The sequence below is a fragment of the Mytilus galloprovincialis genome, chromosome 6 (genome assembly GCF_965363235.1).
Source record: "Mytilus galloprovincialis chromosome 6, xbMytGall1.hap1.1, whole genome shotgun sequence".
NCBI lineage: Eukaryota > Metazoa > Mollusca > Bivalvia > Mytilida > Mytilidae > Mytilus > Mytilus galloprovincialis.
This window is the reverse complement of record NC_134843.1, coordinates 78,044,863-78,057,744: the sequence shown is the minus strand read 5'-3', so window position 1 is coordinate 78,057,744 and position 12,882 is coordinate 78,044,863. Positions and strand designations below refer to the sequence as shown.

The 12,882-nt window shown below is 32.3% G+C and overlaps 1 long non-coding RNA gene across 1 annotated transcript in view; it reads right to left on the bottom strand.

Annotated features, from left to right (window-relative positions):
- The window catches only part of LOC143080401 (uncharacterized), a 32,307-nt gene extending 19,733 nt beyond the window's left edge, over window positions 1–12,574 (bottom strand). Inside the window, exons 1-2 of the long non-coding RNA XR_012979709.1 lie at window positions 12,485–12,574; window positions 11,862–11,977 (exon numbers count right to left, since the gene is read on the bottom strand). This is a non-coding gene — a long non-coding RNA (uncharacterized LOC143080401). The remainder of the gene's footprint in view (window positions 1–11,861; window positions 11,978–12,484) is intronic.
- Between the last annotated feature and the right edge of the window lie 308 nt (window positions 12,575–12,882).

Genomic DNA, 12,882 nt, shown 5'->3' with positions numbered 1-12,882 from the left:
TGCGGAACATATTGACTATATACATTTTTTTCCTCTTGTAATCAGCTTTCGAATGAGGTATAAGGTTTATCTATAATTGGGGCTAAAGGGTCGCCGCAGTCCATTCCATTATTCAAAATATCCATTTCATTATTCAAAATTGACTTTTTCTTAATTTTCACGCGTATTTTGGCAATTAGGTCTTCTAATATTCGTTGCGGAACATATTGACTATATACATTTTGTTCCTCTTGTAATCAGCTTTCGAATGATGTATAAGATTTATCTATAATTAGGGGCTAAAAGGTCGCCGCAGTCCATTCCATTATTCAAAATATCCATTTCATTATTCAAAATTGGCTATTTCTTAATTTTCACGCGTATGTCGGCATTTAGGTCTTCTAATATTCGTTGCGGAACATATTGACTTTATACATGTTATTCCTCTTGTAATCAGCTTTCGCATGAAATATAAGGTTTATCTATAATTAGGGGCTAAAGGGTCGCCGCACTCCATTCCATTATTCAAAATATCCATTTCATTATTCAAAATTGGCTATTTCTTAATTTTCACGCGTATTTTGGCATTTAGGTCTTCTAATATTCGTTGCGGAACATATTGACTATATACATTTTGTTCCTCTTGTAATCAGCTTTCGAATGAGGTATAAGGTTTATCTATGATTAGGGGCTGAAGGGTCGACGCAGTCCATTCCATTTTTCAAAATATCTATTTCATAATTCAAAATTGGCTATTTCTTAATATTCATGCGTATTTCGGCATTTAGTTCTTCTAATATTCGTTGCTGAACATATTGACTATATACATTTTGTTCGTCTTGTAATCAGCTTTCGAATGAGGTATAAGGTTTATCTATAATAGGGACTAAAGGGTCGCCGCATTCCATTCCATTATTCAAAATATCCATTTCATTATTCAAAATTGACTTTTTCTTAATTTTCACGCGTATTTTGGCAATTAAGTCTTCTAATATTCGTTGCGGAACATATTGACTATATACATTTTGTTCCTTTTGTAATCAGCTTTCGAATGAGGTATAAGATTTATCTATAATTAGGGGCTAATAGGTCGCCGCAGTCCATTCCATTATTCAAAATATCCATTTCATTATTCAAAATTGGCTATTTCTTAATTTTCACGCGTATTTTGGCATTTAGATCTTCTAATATTCGTTGCGGAACATATTGACTATATACATGTTATTCCTCTTGTAATCAGCTTTCGAATGAGGTATAAGGTTGATCTATGATTAGGGGCTGAAGGATCGCTGCAGTCCATTCCATTATTCAAAATATCAATTTCATAATTCAAAATTGGCTATTTCTTAATTTTCACTCGTATTTTGGCATTTAGCTCTTCTAATATTCGTTGCTGAACATATTGACTATATAAACTTTGTTCCTCTTGTAATCAGCTTTCGAATGAGGTATAAGGTTTATCTATAATAGGGGCTAAAGGGTCGCCGCAGTCCATTCCATTATTCAAAATATCTATTTCATTATTCAAAATTGGCTATTTCTTAATTTTCACGCGTATTTTGGCATTTAGGTCTTCTAATATTCGTTGCGGAACATATTGACTATATACATTTTGTTCCTCTTGTAATCAGCTTTCGAATGAGGTATAAGGTTTATCTATGATTAGGGGCTGAAGGGTCGCCGCAGTCCATTCCATTATTCAAAATATCCATTTCATTATTCAACATTGGCTATTTCTTAATTTTCACGCGTATTTTGGCATTTAGGTCTTCTAATATTCGTTGCGGAACATATTGACTATAAGCATGATGTTCCTCTTGTAATCAGCTTTCGAATGAGGTATAAGGTTTATCTATAATTAGGGGCTAAAGGGTCGCCGCACTCCTTTCCATTATTCAAAATATCCATTTCATTATTCAAAATTGGCTATTTCTTAATTTTCACGCGTATTTTTTCATTTAGCTCTTCTAATATTCGTTGCAGAACATATTGACTATATAGATTTTGTTCCTCTTGTAATCAACTTTCGAATGAGGTATAAGGTTTATCTATAATAGGGGCTAAAGGGTCGCCGCAGTCCATTCCATTATTCAAAATATCCATTTCATTATTCAAAATTGACTTATTCTTAATTTTCACGCGTATTTTGGCAATTAGGTCTTCTAATATTCGTTGCGGAATATATTGACTATATACATTTTGTTCCTCTTGTAATCAGCTTTCGAATGAGGTATAAGATTTATCTATAATTAGGGGCTAAAAGGTCGCCGCAGTCCATTCCATTATTCAAAATATCCATTTCATTATTCAAAATTGGCTATTTCTTAATTTTCACGCGTATTTCGGCATTTAGGTCTTCTAATATTCGTTGCGGAACATATTGACTATATACATGTTATTCCTCTTGTAATCAGCTTTCGAATGAGGTATAAGATTTATCTATAATTAGGGGCTAAAAGGTCGCCGCAGTCCATTCCATTATTCAAAATATCCATTTCATTATTCAAAATTGGCCATTTCTTAATTTTCACGCGTATGTCGGCATTTAGGTCTTCATATATTCGTTGCGGAACATATTGACTTTATACATGTTATTCCTCTTGTAATCAGCTTTCGCATGAAATATAAGGTTTATCTATAATTAGGGGCTAAAGGGTCGCCGCACTCCATTCCATTATTCAAAATATCCATTTCATTATTCAAAATTGGCTATTTCTTAATTTTCACGCGTATTTTGGCATTTAGGTCTTCTAATATTCGTTGCGGAACATATTGACTATATACATTTTGTTCCTCTTGTAATCAGCTTTCGAATGAGGTATAAGGTTTATCTATGATTAGGGGCTGAAGGGTCGACGCAGTCCATTCCATTTTTCAAAATATCTATTTCATAATTCAAAATTGGCTATTTCTTAATATTCATGCGTATTTCGGCATTTAGTTCTTCTAATATTCGTTGCTGAACATATTGACTATATACATTTTGTTCGTCTTGTAATCAGCTTTCGAATGAGGTATAAGGTTTATCTATAATAGGGACTAAAGGGTCGCCGCAGTCCATTCCATTATTCAAAATATCCATTTCATTATTCAAAATTGACTTTTTCTTAATTTTCACGCGTATTTTGGCAATTAGGTCTTCTAATATTCGTTGCGGAACATATTGACTATATACATTTTGTTCCTTTTGTAATCAGCTTTCGAATGAGGTATAAGATTTATCTATAATTAGGGGCTAATAGGTCGCCGCAGTCCATTCCATTATTCAAAATATCCATTTCATTATTCAAAATTGGCTATTTCTTAATTTTCACGCGTATTTCGGCATTTAGATCTTCTAATATTCGTTGCGGAACATATTGACTATATACATGTTATTCCTCTTGTAATCAGCTTTCGAATGAGGTATAAGGTTGATCTATGATTAGGGGCTGAAGGATCGCTGCAGTCCATTCCATTATTCAAAATATCAATTTCATAATTCAAAATTGGCTATTTCTTAATTTTCACTCGTATTTTGGCATTTAGCTCTTCTAATATTCGTTGCTGAACATATTGACTATGCAAATTTTGTTCCTCTTGTAATCAGCTTTCGAATGAGGTATAAGGTTTATCTATAATAGGGGCTAAAGGGTCGCCGCAGTCCATTCCATTATTCAAAATATCTATTTCATTATTCAAAATTGGCTATTTCTTAATTTTCACGCGTATTTTGGCATTTAGGTCTTCTAATATTCGTTGCGGAACATATTGACTATATACATTTTGTTCCTCTTGTAATCAGCTTTCGAATGAGGTATAAGGTTTATCTATGATTAGGGGCTGAAGGGTCGCCGCAGTCCATTCCATTATTCAAAATATCCATTTCATTATTCAAAATTGGCTATTTCTTAATTTTCACGCGTATTTTGGCATTTAGGTCTTCTAATATTCGTTGCGGAACATATTGACTATAAGCATGATGTTCCTCTTGTAATCAGCTTTCGAATGAGGTATAAGGTTTATCTATAATTAGGGGCTAAAGGGTCGCCGCACTCCTTTCAATTATTCAAAATATCTATTTCATTATTCAAAATTGGCTATTTCTTAATTTTCACGCGTATTTTGTCATTTAGCTCTTCTAATATTCGTTGCAGAACATATTGACTATATAGATTTTGTTCCTCTTGTAATCAACTTTCGAATGAGGTATAAGGTTTATCTATAATAGGGGCTAAAGGGTCGCCGCAGTCCATTCCATTATTCAAAATATCCATTTCATTATTCAAAATTGACTTATTCTTAATTTTCACGCGTATTTTGGCAATTAGGTCTTCTAATATTCGTTGCAGAACATATTGACTATATAGATTTTGTTCCTCTTGTAATCAACTTTCGAATGAGGTATAAGGTTTATCTATAATAGGGGCTAAAGGGTCGCCGCAGTCCATTCCATTATTCAAAATATCCATTTCATTATTCAAAATTGACTTATTCTTAATTTTCACGCGTATTTTGGCAATTAGGTCTTCTAATATTCGTTGCGGAATATATTGACTATATACATTTTGTTCCTCTTGTAATCAGCTTTCGAATGAGGTATAAGATTTATCTATAATTAGGGGCTAAAAGGTCGCCGCAGTCCATTCCATTATTCAAAATATCCATTTCATTATTCAAAATTGGCCATTTCTTAATTTTCACGCGTATGTCGGCATTTAGGTCTTCATATATTCGTTGCGGAACATATTGACTTTATACATGTTATTCCTCTTGTAATCAGCTTTCGCATGAAATATAAGGTTTATCTATAATTAGGGGCTAAAGGGTCGCCGCACTCCATTCCATTATTCAAAATATCCATTTCATTATTCAAAATTGGCTATTTCTTAATTTTCACGCGTATTTTGGCATTTAGGTCTTCTAATATTCGTTGCGGAACATATTGACTATATACATTTTGTTCCTCTTGTAATCAGCTTTCGAATGAGGTATAAGGTTTATCTATGATTAGGGGCTGAAGGGTCGACGCAGTCCATTCCATTTTTCAAAATATCTATTTCATAATTCAAAATTGGCTATTTCTTAATATTCACGCGTATTTCGGCATTTAGTTCTTCTAATATTCGTTGCTGAACATATTGACTATATACATTTTGTTCGTCTTGTAATCAGCTTTCGAATGAGGTATAAGGTTTATCTATAATAGGGACTAAAGGGTCGCCGCAGTCCATTCCATTATTCAAAATATCCATTTCATTATTCAAAATTGACTTTTTCTTAATTTTCACGCGTATTTTGGCAATTAGGTCTTCTAATATTCGTTGCGGAACATATTGACTATATACATTTTGTTCCTTTTGTAATCAGCTTTCGAATGAGGTATAAGATTTATCTATAATTAGGGGCTAATAGGTCGCCGCAGTCCATTCCATTATTCAAAATATCCATTTCATTATTCAAAATTGGCTATTTCTTAATTTTCACGCGTATTTCGGCATTTAGATCTTCTAATATTCGTTGCGGAACATATTGACTATATACATGTTATTCCTCTTGTAATCAGCTTTCGAATGAGGTATAAGGTTGATCTATGATTAGGGGCTGAAGGATCGCTGCAGTCCATTCCATTATTCAAAATATCAATTTCATAATTCAAAATTGGCTATTTCTTAATTTTCACTCGTATTTTGGCATTTAGCTCTTCTAATATTCGTTGCTGAACATATTGACTATATAAATTTTGTTCCTCTTGTAATCAGCTTTCGAATGAGGTATAAGGTTTATCTATAATAGGGGCTAAAGGGTCGCCGCAGTCCATTCCATTATTCAAAATATCTATTTCATTATTCAAAATTGGCTATTTCTTAATTTTCACGCGTATTTTGGCATTTAGGTCTTCTAATATTCGTTGCGGAACATATTGACTATATACATTTTGTTCCTCTTGTAATCAGCTTTCGAATGAGGTATAAGGTTTATCTATGATTAGGGGCTGAAGGGTCGCCGCAGTCCATTCCATTATTCAAAATATCCATTTCATTATTCAAAATTGGCTATTTCTTAATTTTCACGCGTATTTTGGCATTTAGGTCTTCTATTATTCGTTGCGGAACATATTGACTATAAGCATGATGTTCCTCTTGTAATCAGCTTTCGAATGAGGTATAAGGTTTATCTATAATTAGGGGCTAAAGGGTCGCCGCACTCCTTTCCATTATTCAAAATATCCATTTCATTATTCAAAATTGGCTATTTCTTAATTTTCACGCGTATTTTGTCATTTAGCTCTTCTAATATTCGTTGCAGAACATATTGACTATATAGATTTTGTTCCTCTTGTAATCAACTTTCGAATGAGGTATAAGGTTTATCTATAATAGGGGCTAAAGGGTCGCCGCAGTCCATTCCATTATTCAAAATATCCATTTCATTATTCAAAATTGACTTATTCTTAATTTTCACGCGTATTTTGGCAATTAGGTCTTCTAATATTCGTTGCGGAATATATTGACTATATACATTTTGTTCCTCTTGTAATCAGCTTTCGAATGAGGTATAAGATTTATCTATAATTAGGGGCTAAAAGGTCGCCGCAGTCCATTCCATTATTCAAAATATCCATTTCATTATTCAAAATTGGCTATTTCTTAATTTTCACGCGTATTTCGGCATTTAGGTCTTCTAATATTCGTTGCGGAACATATTGACTATATACATGTTATTCCTCTTGTAATCAGCTTTCGAATGAGGTATAAGGTTTATCTATAATTAAGGGCTAAAGGGTCGCAGCAGTCCATTCCATTATTCAAAATATCCATTTCATTATTCAAAATTGGCTATTTCTTAATTTTCACGCGTATTTTGGCATTTAGGTCTTCTAATATTCGTTGCGGAACATATTGACTATATACATTTTAATCCTCTTGTAATAAGCTTTCGAATGAAGTATAAAGTTTATCTACAATTAGGGGCTAAAGAGTCGCTGCAGTCCATTCCATTATTCAAAATATCCATTTCATTATTCAAAATTGGCTATTTCTTAATTTTCACGCGTATTTTGGCATTTAGTTCTTCTAATATTCGTTGCGGAACATATTGACTATATACATTTTGTTCCTCTTGTAATAAGCTTTCGAATGAGGTATAAGGTTTATCTATAATGAGGGGCTAAAGGGTCGCAGCAGTCCATTCCATTATTCAAAATATCCATTTCATTATTCAAAATTGGCTATTTCTTAATTTTCACGCGTATTTTGGCATTTAGGTCTTCTGATATTCGTTGCGGAACATATTGACTATATACATTTTGTTCCTCTTGTAATCAGCTTTCGAATGAGGTAGAAGATTTATCTATAATTAGGGGCTAAAGGGTCGCCGCACTCCATTCCATTATTCAAAATATCCATTTCATTATTCAAAATTGGCTATTTCTCAATGTTCAGGCGTATTTCGATATTTAAGTCCTTCGTTACTCCTGTAAAATGCGTTGCGGAACATATTGACTATATACATTTTGTTCCTCTCTTAATAACCTTTCGATTAGGTAGAATATATATCTGTAATTAGGGCTGAAGGGTCACAGCAGTCCATTCCATTATTCAAAATATCCATTTCATTATTCAAAATTGGCTAACATGTTTAACCCCGTCACATCATTTATGTATGTGCCTGTTCCAAGTCAGGAGTCTGTAATTTATTGGTTGTTTGTTTATGTGTTACATATTTGTTTTTCGTTCATTATTTTACATAAATAAGGCCGTTAGTTTTCTCGTTTGAATTTTTTTACAATGTCTTATCGGGGCCTTTAATAGCTGACTATGCGGTATGGGCTTTGCTCATTGTTGAAGGCTGTACGGTGAGCTATAGCTGTTAATGTCTGTGTCATTGTGGTCTTTCTGGATATTTGTCTCATTGGCAATCATACCACATCTTCTTTTTTATATTTCCTCATTTTTATGCATATTGTGGCATTTAGGTCCTCCGTAAACCGTCTTATGGTCATTTTGAATTAAAATATAGCTATAGTGTCACAGTCAATTTTTTTTATATTTTTTTCACTATTCACCGCTTCAATTTGAATAATGAAACATAAACCATTTCATTATTCATTATTCATTTTTCAATATTGAATAGTGAATAGTGAACTATTTCATTATTCATTATTGAATAATGAATAATGAACTATGAATAATGGACGTACTTCAGCGCGGTTAAAATTGACCGGTAATGAAACAAGATTAAGACCACCTTAATTTATAAAGACCTAATAAACGACTCGGAATTTTAACGCATGTACAAAATATATACTGAGCATTTACCAGGTTTCGTAGATTAGTAATCTTTTGTAAACTTATTAAACATGATAGAAAGATTCAAATTAATAGATAAATAATCTGGTATAAATGCATACGATTTAAATCATGTTCTATTAAATGGTGACTTTTCCCATGAAATATTGTCCCCTGGCTACACTGTAGGAAAAATCAGATAATCAGAATAAAATCTATAGTAATGTTACTGGCCAATTTCTTTAACTGTTTTGGTCGGTCAATCTAGATTTTTACAACTTCGAAAAAAAATATTCTGTTTGCTTCGCTTGTATGTCGTGGATCGATTATGTATTCATTTATGATAGCATAAGATATGTCTATAATACAGCTTAAAAGCAAGTGGTGTTCAAGAATATTTTTTTAAAGCATTAGATTTTTCATAACAGTTCCAGCAAGTATATCTTTAAAAATGCCAATGAGACAACTCTCCACAAGAAACCAAAATGACACAGAATGTAACAGCAGTAGTTCACCGTACGGCTTTCAACAATGAGTAAAACAAATATTGCATAGTTAGTCATACAAGACCCCGAATTGACATTGTAAAACATTGTTAACGAGAAAACTTATGGCAGATTTATGTACAAAATAATGAACGAAAAATAAATACGATATACAGCAACAAACGACAACCAATAAAGTACAGGCTGACTTGGAACAGACACAAACAGAAAGTGGCGAGGTTAAACATGTTAGCGGCTGCCAAACCCTTACATAAACTTGGACTAACATATTTCCATTTCATTACAGAAGGCTTAATATGAGTTGCAGGAAATACATTTACAACCAGATTTTTCATGGACCATCGAAGATAAATATACAGCAATAAAAGCGCTGGTCCTTTGCTTTTTATGTAAAATTGAGAATGGAAATGGGGAATGTGTCAAAGAGACAACAACCCGGCCATGTGCTTGTTTGCTGTGTATGTGCTGATTGTGTGTCATGGATGAATATCCTTTATCCTTCGTTTTTCTATTTAATTACATGAAAGAACTTCCGGTTAGTTAGACTTTGTTGTAGTGTAGTCTACTTGGTTAGAAAAATCAAGGGTCAATTATCATCTGATTTGAACGGACCATTTGAAGCACGTTATTTGTCTAAACTAACATCCAAGACTTGTTTATACACCAAAATAGATTAATTTTATTATTTTCATCTGCTTTATTACAAAATAATTACTAGTTCTTTAATAGACGTAAGAGAACTAGTCAACAGTACAGAAAGATTTAGTTTAAGAAAACTTACTGGAAGCTGAGATGAAATGAAATTTGAACGAGTTGTTGTGTAGGTTAGGAAGCCAATACACAATAGCGACTTTCAAATATACAGCCATCAAGCTAGGATATGAATGTGAACAGAATTCAACTATCTAACTCTATGTGGAATGCACGGGCATTGAATGTAGATAAATGTATAATTTCATTCTTGAGGACTTCCCTGTAGTATTTACGTCCAACCACCACTACATTAGTAATCACACAGTGCAGAGGTTTAACTTGCGTGTAACACTAGTAGACTATAAAAGTACAACACTGGGTAAGTATAGTTACATTACTTAATACACATATAAGTACTATATAATTATAAGGAGGCATATCTTGAACCATCAACAGTTATAGATATGAAGTGGTTTTTTTTCTATTATTTGGCGAAGTCAAAGATTCACTCGTAATTTCATTTTTATCATTTTCAAATACTTTTAAGCACGCTTTGGGACTATTCCAATTATTAATTTACGATGCAAAAGATAGTGCTGTCTTGTTTTTTTATATAAACTTATACACACACATATAGGGTTACTGAAGAACGACGAAATTAGTGATGGTACATTAAGAAGAACTCTTGTAAATGACACTTTTTGTAATGACACAAATAACTTGATAAATATATACAAACTCAACAACGGGTGGGGGTGCGGGAGAGTTAAATGGTCCGGAATGTATGCCCTTCCTTCAACATGCACTTTCTGATACTTACCGAGTGTAATCTTTTATATCGTTTTGACTTTCTTACTGTTGGTTGAATATGCTGTGAAAACATGTATTCATTTAAAAAAAAATGAAATCATTTTAAAAGTTAATTGTTTAAAGGACCTTAAGTTAACATGGATCGTATCTTAATTTACGAGCTCTTTAAACAATACCAACGTAAAAATTATGATGCGATAGTTTGAGTGTATTACATTTCAACAGGTGCAGCCACTCTTCCAACCGCTATAAAATTTGATGAGGTATAACACACATATCAACAATAGGCCAAATGAAAAAGATATGAGAAACTACATTTTATTTGTACAGCCTTCGACAATGAGCAAAACCAGTAATGTATAGTTAACTAAAAAAAGGGCATGGAATGACAAAATATGTAAAAATTAAAAAAAAGAAAAATCTATAAAACTATAAAAATATTTACTTAAGGTGGGTGTCTTTCGCCATCTTGGATTGTAAAAAACAGAGAACCTAAGGTCAAGATTTTCTATCAAGTTAGCAAAATTTATTGCAGGAATGCAGATATTCAATGTGAATTTTCATTTAAAAAAACAATTTATAAGAATATAACTTATTAATATTAATATTTTTACAAGATTAGATTATTTTTGGTTGTTTTTAAATGTTTTTAAATTATCATTTTAAGGGGAGGTAACTCTAAAACAGTGCATTTTCTGAAGGAATCTACATGGAATTTTCCTATTTTGTTTTTTAGCCGAAAAAAACGTACGGTGACCCTATCTTTTCTTTTGATATTCTCATAGTATTGTCTGAAAGCTATCTTTTTCTAAATTATTTTACAATTCTATCATTTTGTTTAGTTTTGAATCACAAAATGGTGTTTTCTCCTGTATAATCCATACAAAATGTGTCATTTTGTCACAACCTGTAGCTTGAGAAAATGCACGGTGACCTATCATTTTTAGTATATTTTTGAACATAAATCAATAGATACTAATTTTTGGCAAAGTATGAACAAATTTTATCATTTTTATTTTAGATTCCCATACCACCTTAAGGTTGTTAGTAAATTGTGATACGAAACCCTTGTCGTAATGATTTATAAATTACCGGTATACAGACTGCGTTAATCAAAACCGTAGACGTCACAGCAGTTCTCTCTTTGTGTACCATTTTAATCCCTTTTTGTAATGATGTTATCCTGTATACTATAAATTTTGTGTTCATACCTTCATACAGTCTTTAGTATCAATTTAGCAATCAACACTAAATAGCACACGACCAACAGCAAAAAAGGAAAATAACAGAGATAGCGCTCGCATCTCAGTATAAGGGGAGTAAACACAGCAATAAAGATCGCAGTCATTCAAATATATTTAGGATTATTGTTATCGGGATACAGTTTTTTTTTACCCAGAAAATTCTAAGCAAGAAATCTTAGGGACCTTATATTCTCTCCGGGAAAATGAGGAGCGATGTCTAAAAACTTTCTGCATAACTACTGAAAATATTTTGTCAATAGTTTAGAATGACCAATATGTTCTTGAAGCTGAAGGCAAAATTAATTATTTTCGTCAATTTGTGCAATACACATATAATTTAAATATATACAATAGCTTACCCTCTTTTCTTTTGACATAAATCTACTGTCCATTAATTTTCGTATCATTTTCTTGACTACAAAGATACCAACGTGTAAGTAATGTTTCTTCATTCACATACTAGTGTACTACGAGACTGAAAAAGAAATGTTAAAATAAGATAAAGATATTTTGAAATTGTTTAACTGTCATCTTTTTGTAAGCTATTTCATTTGTATTTGTAAAATATATAATTAGGACATTTAAAAGTATATCCAAAGGTCGCTAAGAGAACTTTTTTTCTATTTTTTTTTTTTTTTTTACTTCCGAAGCGGTTTTCTAGATTTATCTTCATCAAAACACCTAAATTTGAAAATACAAAATACAAAATCCAAGGATTTACTTATATATGTTTTTGAAATAAGCAGTGTGGACAATGTCGGTCCATGTATGCCAGTTGACCATAAGTTCCTGGTAACGAACGTAATCAATCACATTAACCGGCAACATTTATACTATCAAAACTAAGATGTTTTATTTTTTAATAACTTACTAGACTTCAAAAAAGAAAATATCATTTAACCAACAACCATCATGTCTACACAATAATAAAACGAATTGAAAGTACAGAAAACAAAACAAATAAGGTCTATGAAACACCCACCGTATATATATATATATTCCGTCTCTCTCAAATATACGTGTTTACTTATCTGTTCAGATGTCATGAATAATTAAAATCCGGTAGCTTACTGAGATTTTGACGTGCATGCATACTTATTTATAAAGTCCGGTTACACAAAAGATCTGTCACTGTTCTATAATATATCCTGTGTCACAGTGTAGGAGTATTCAGTGATATAAGTTTCTTGATAAAAAGGGGGACATATTAACGATTCTTAGTTATAGGTATGAACGGCATCGGGGAACTCAAGATCTCGATGCGCATTTAGTAAGGTGCATATAAACTGTAAACCGGTTAGGAGGCATATTAACCGTATATCGGTAAAGCTGCATAACATGTTTGCTTCACGTACGAATATAGCTGTGTATATATAGTAT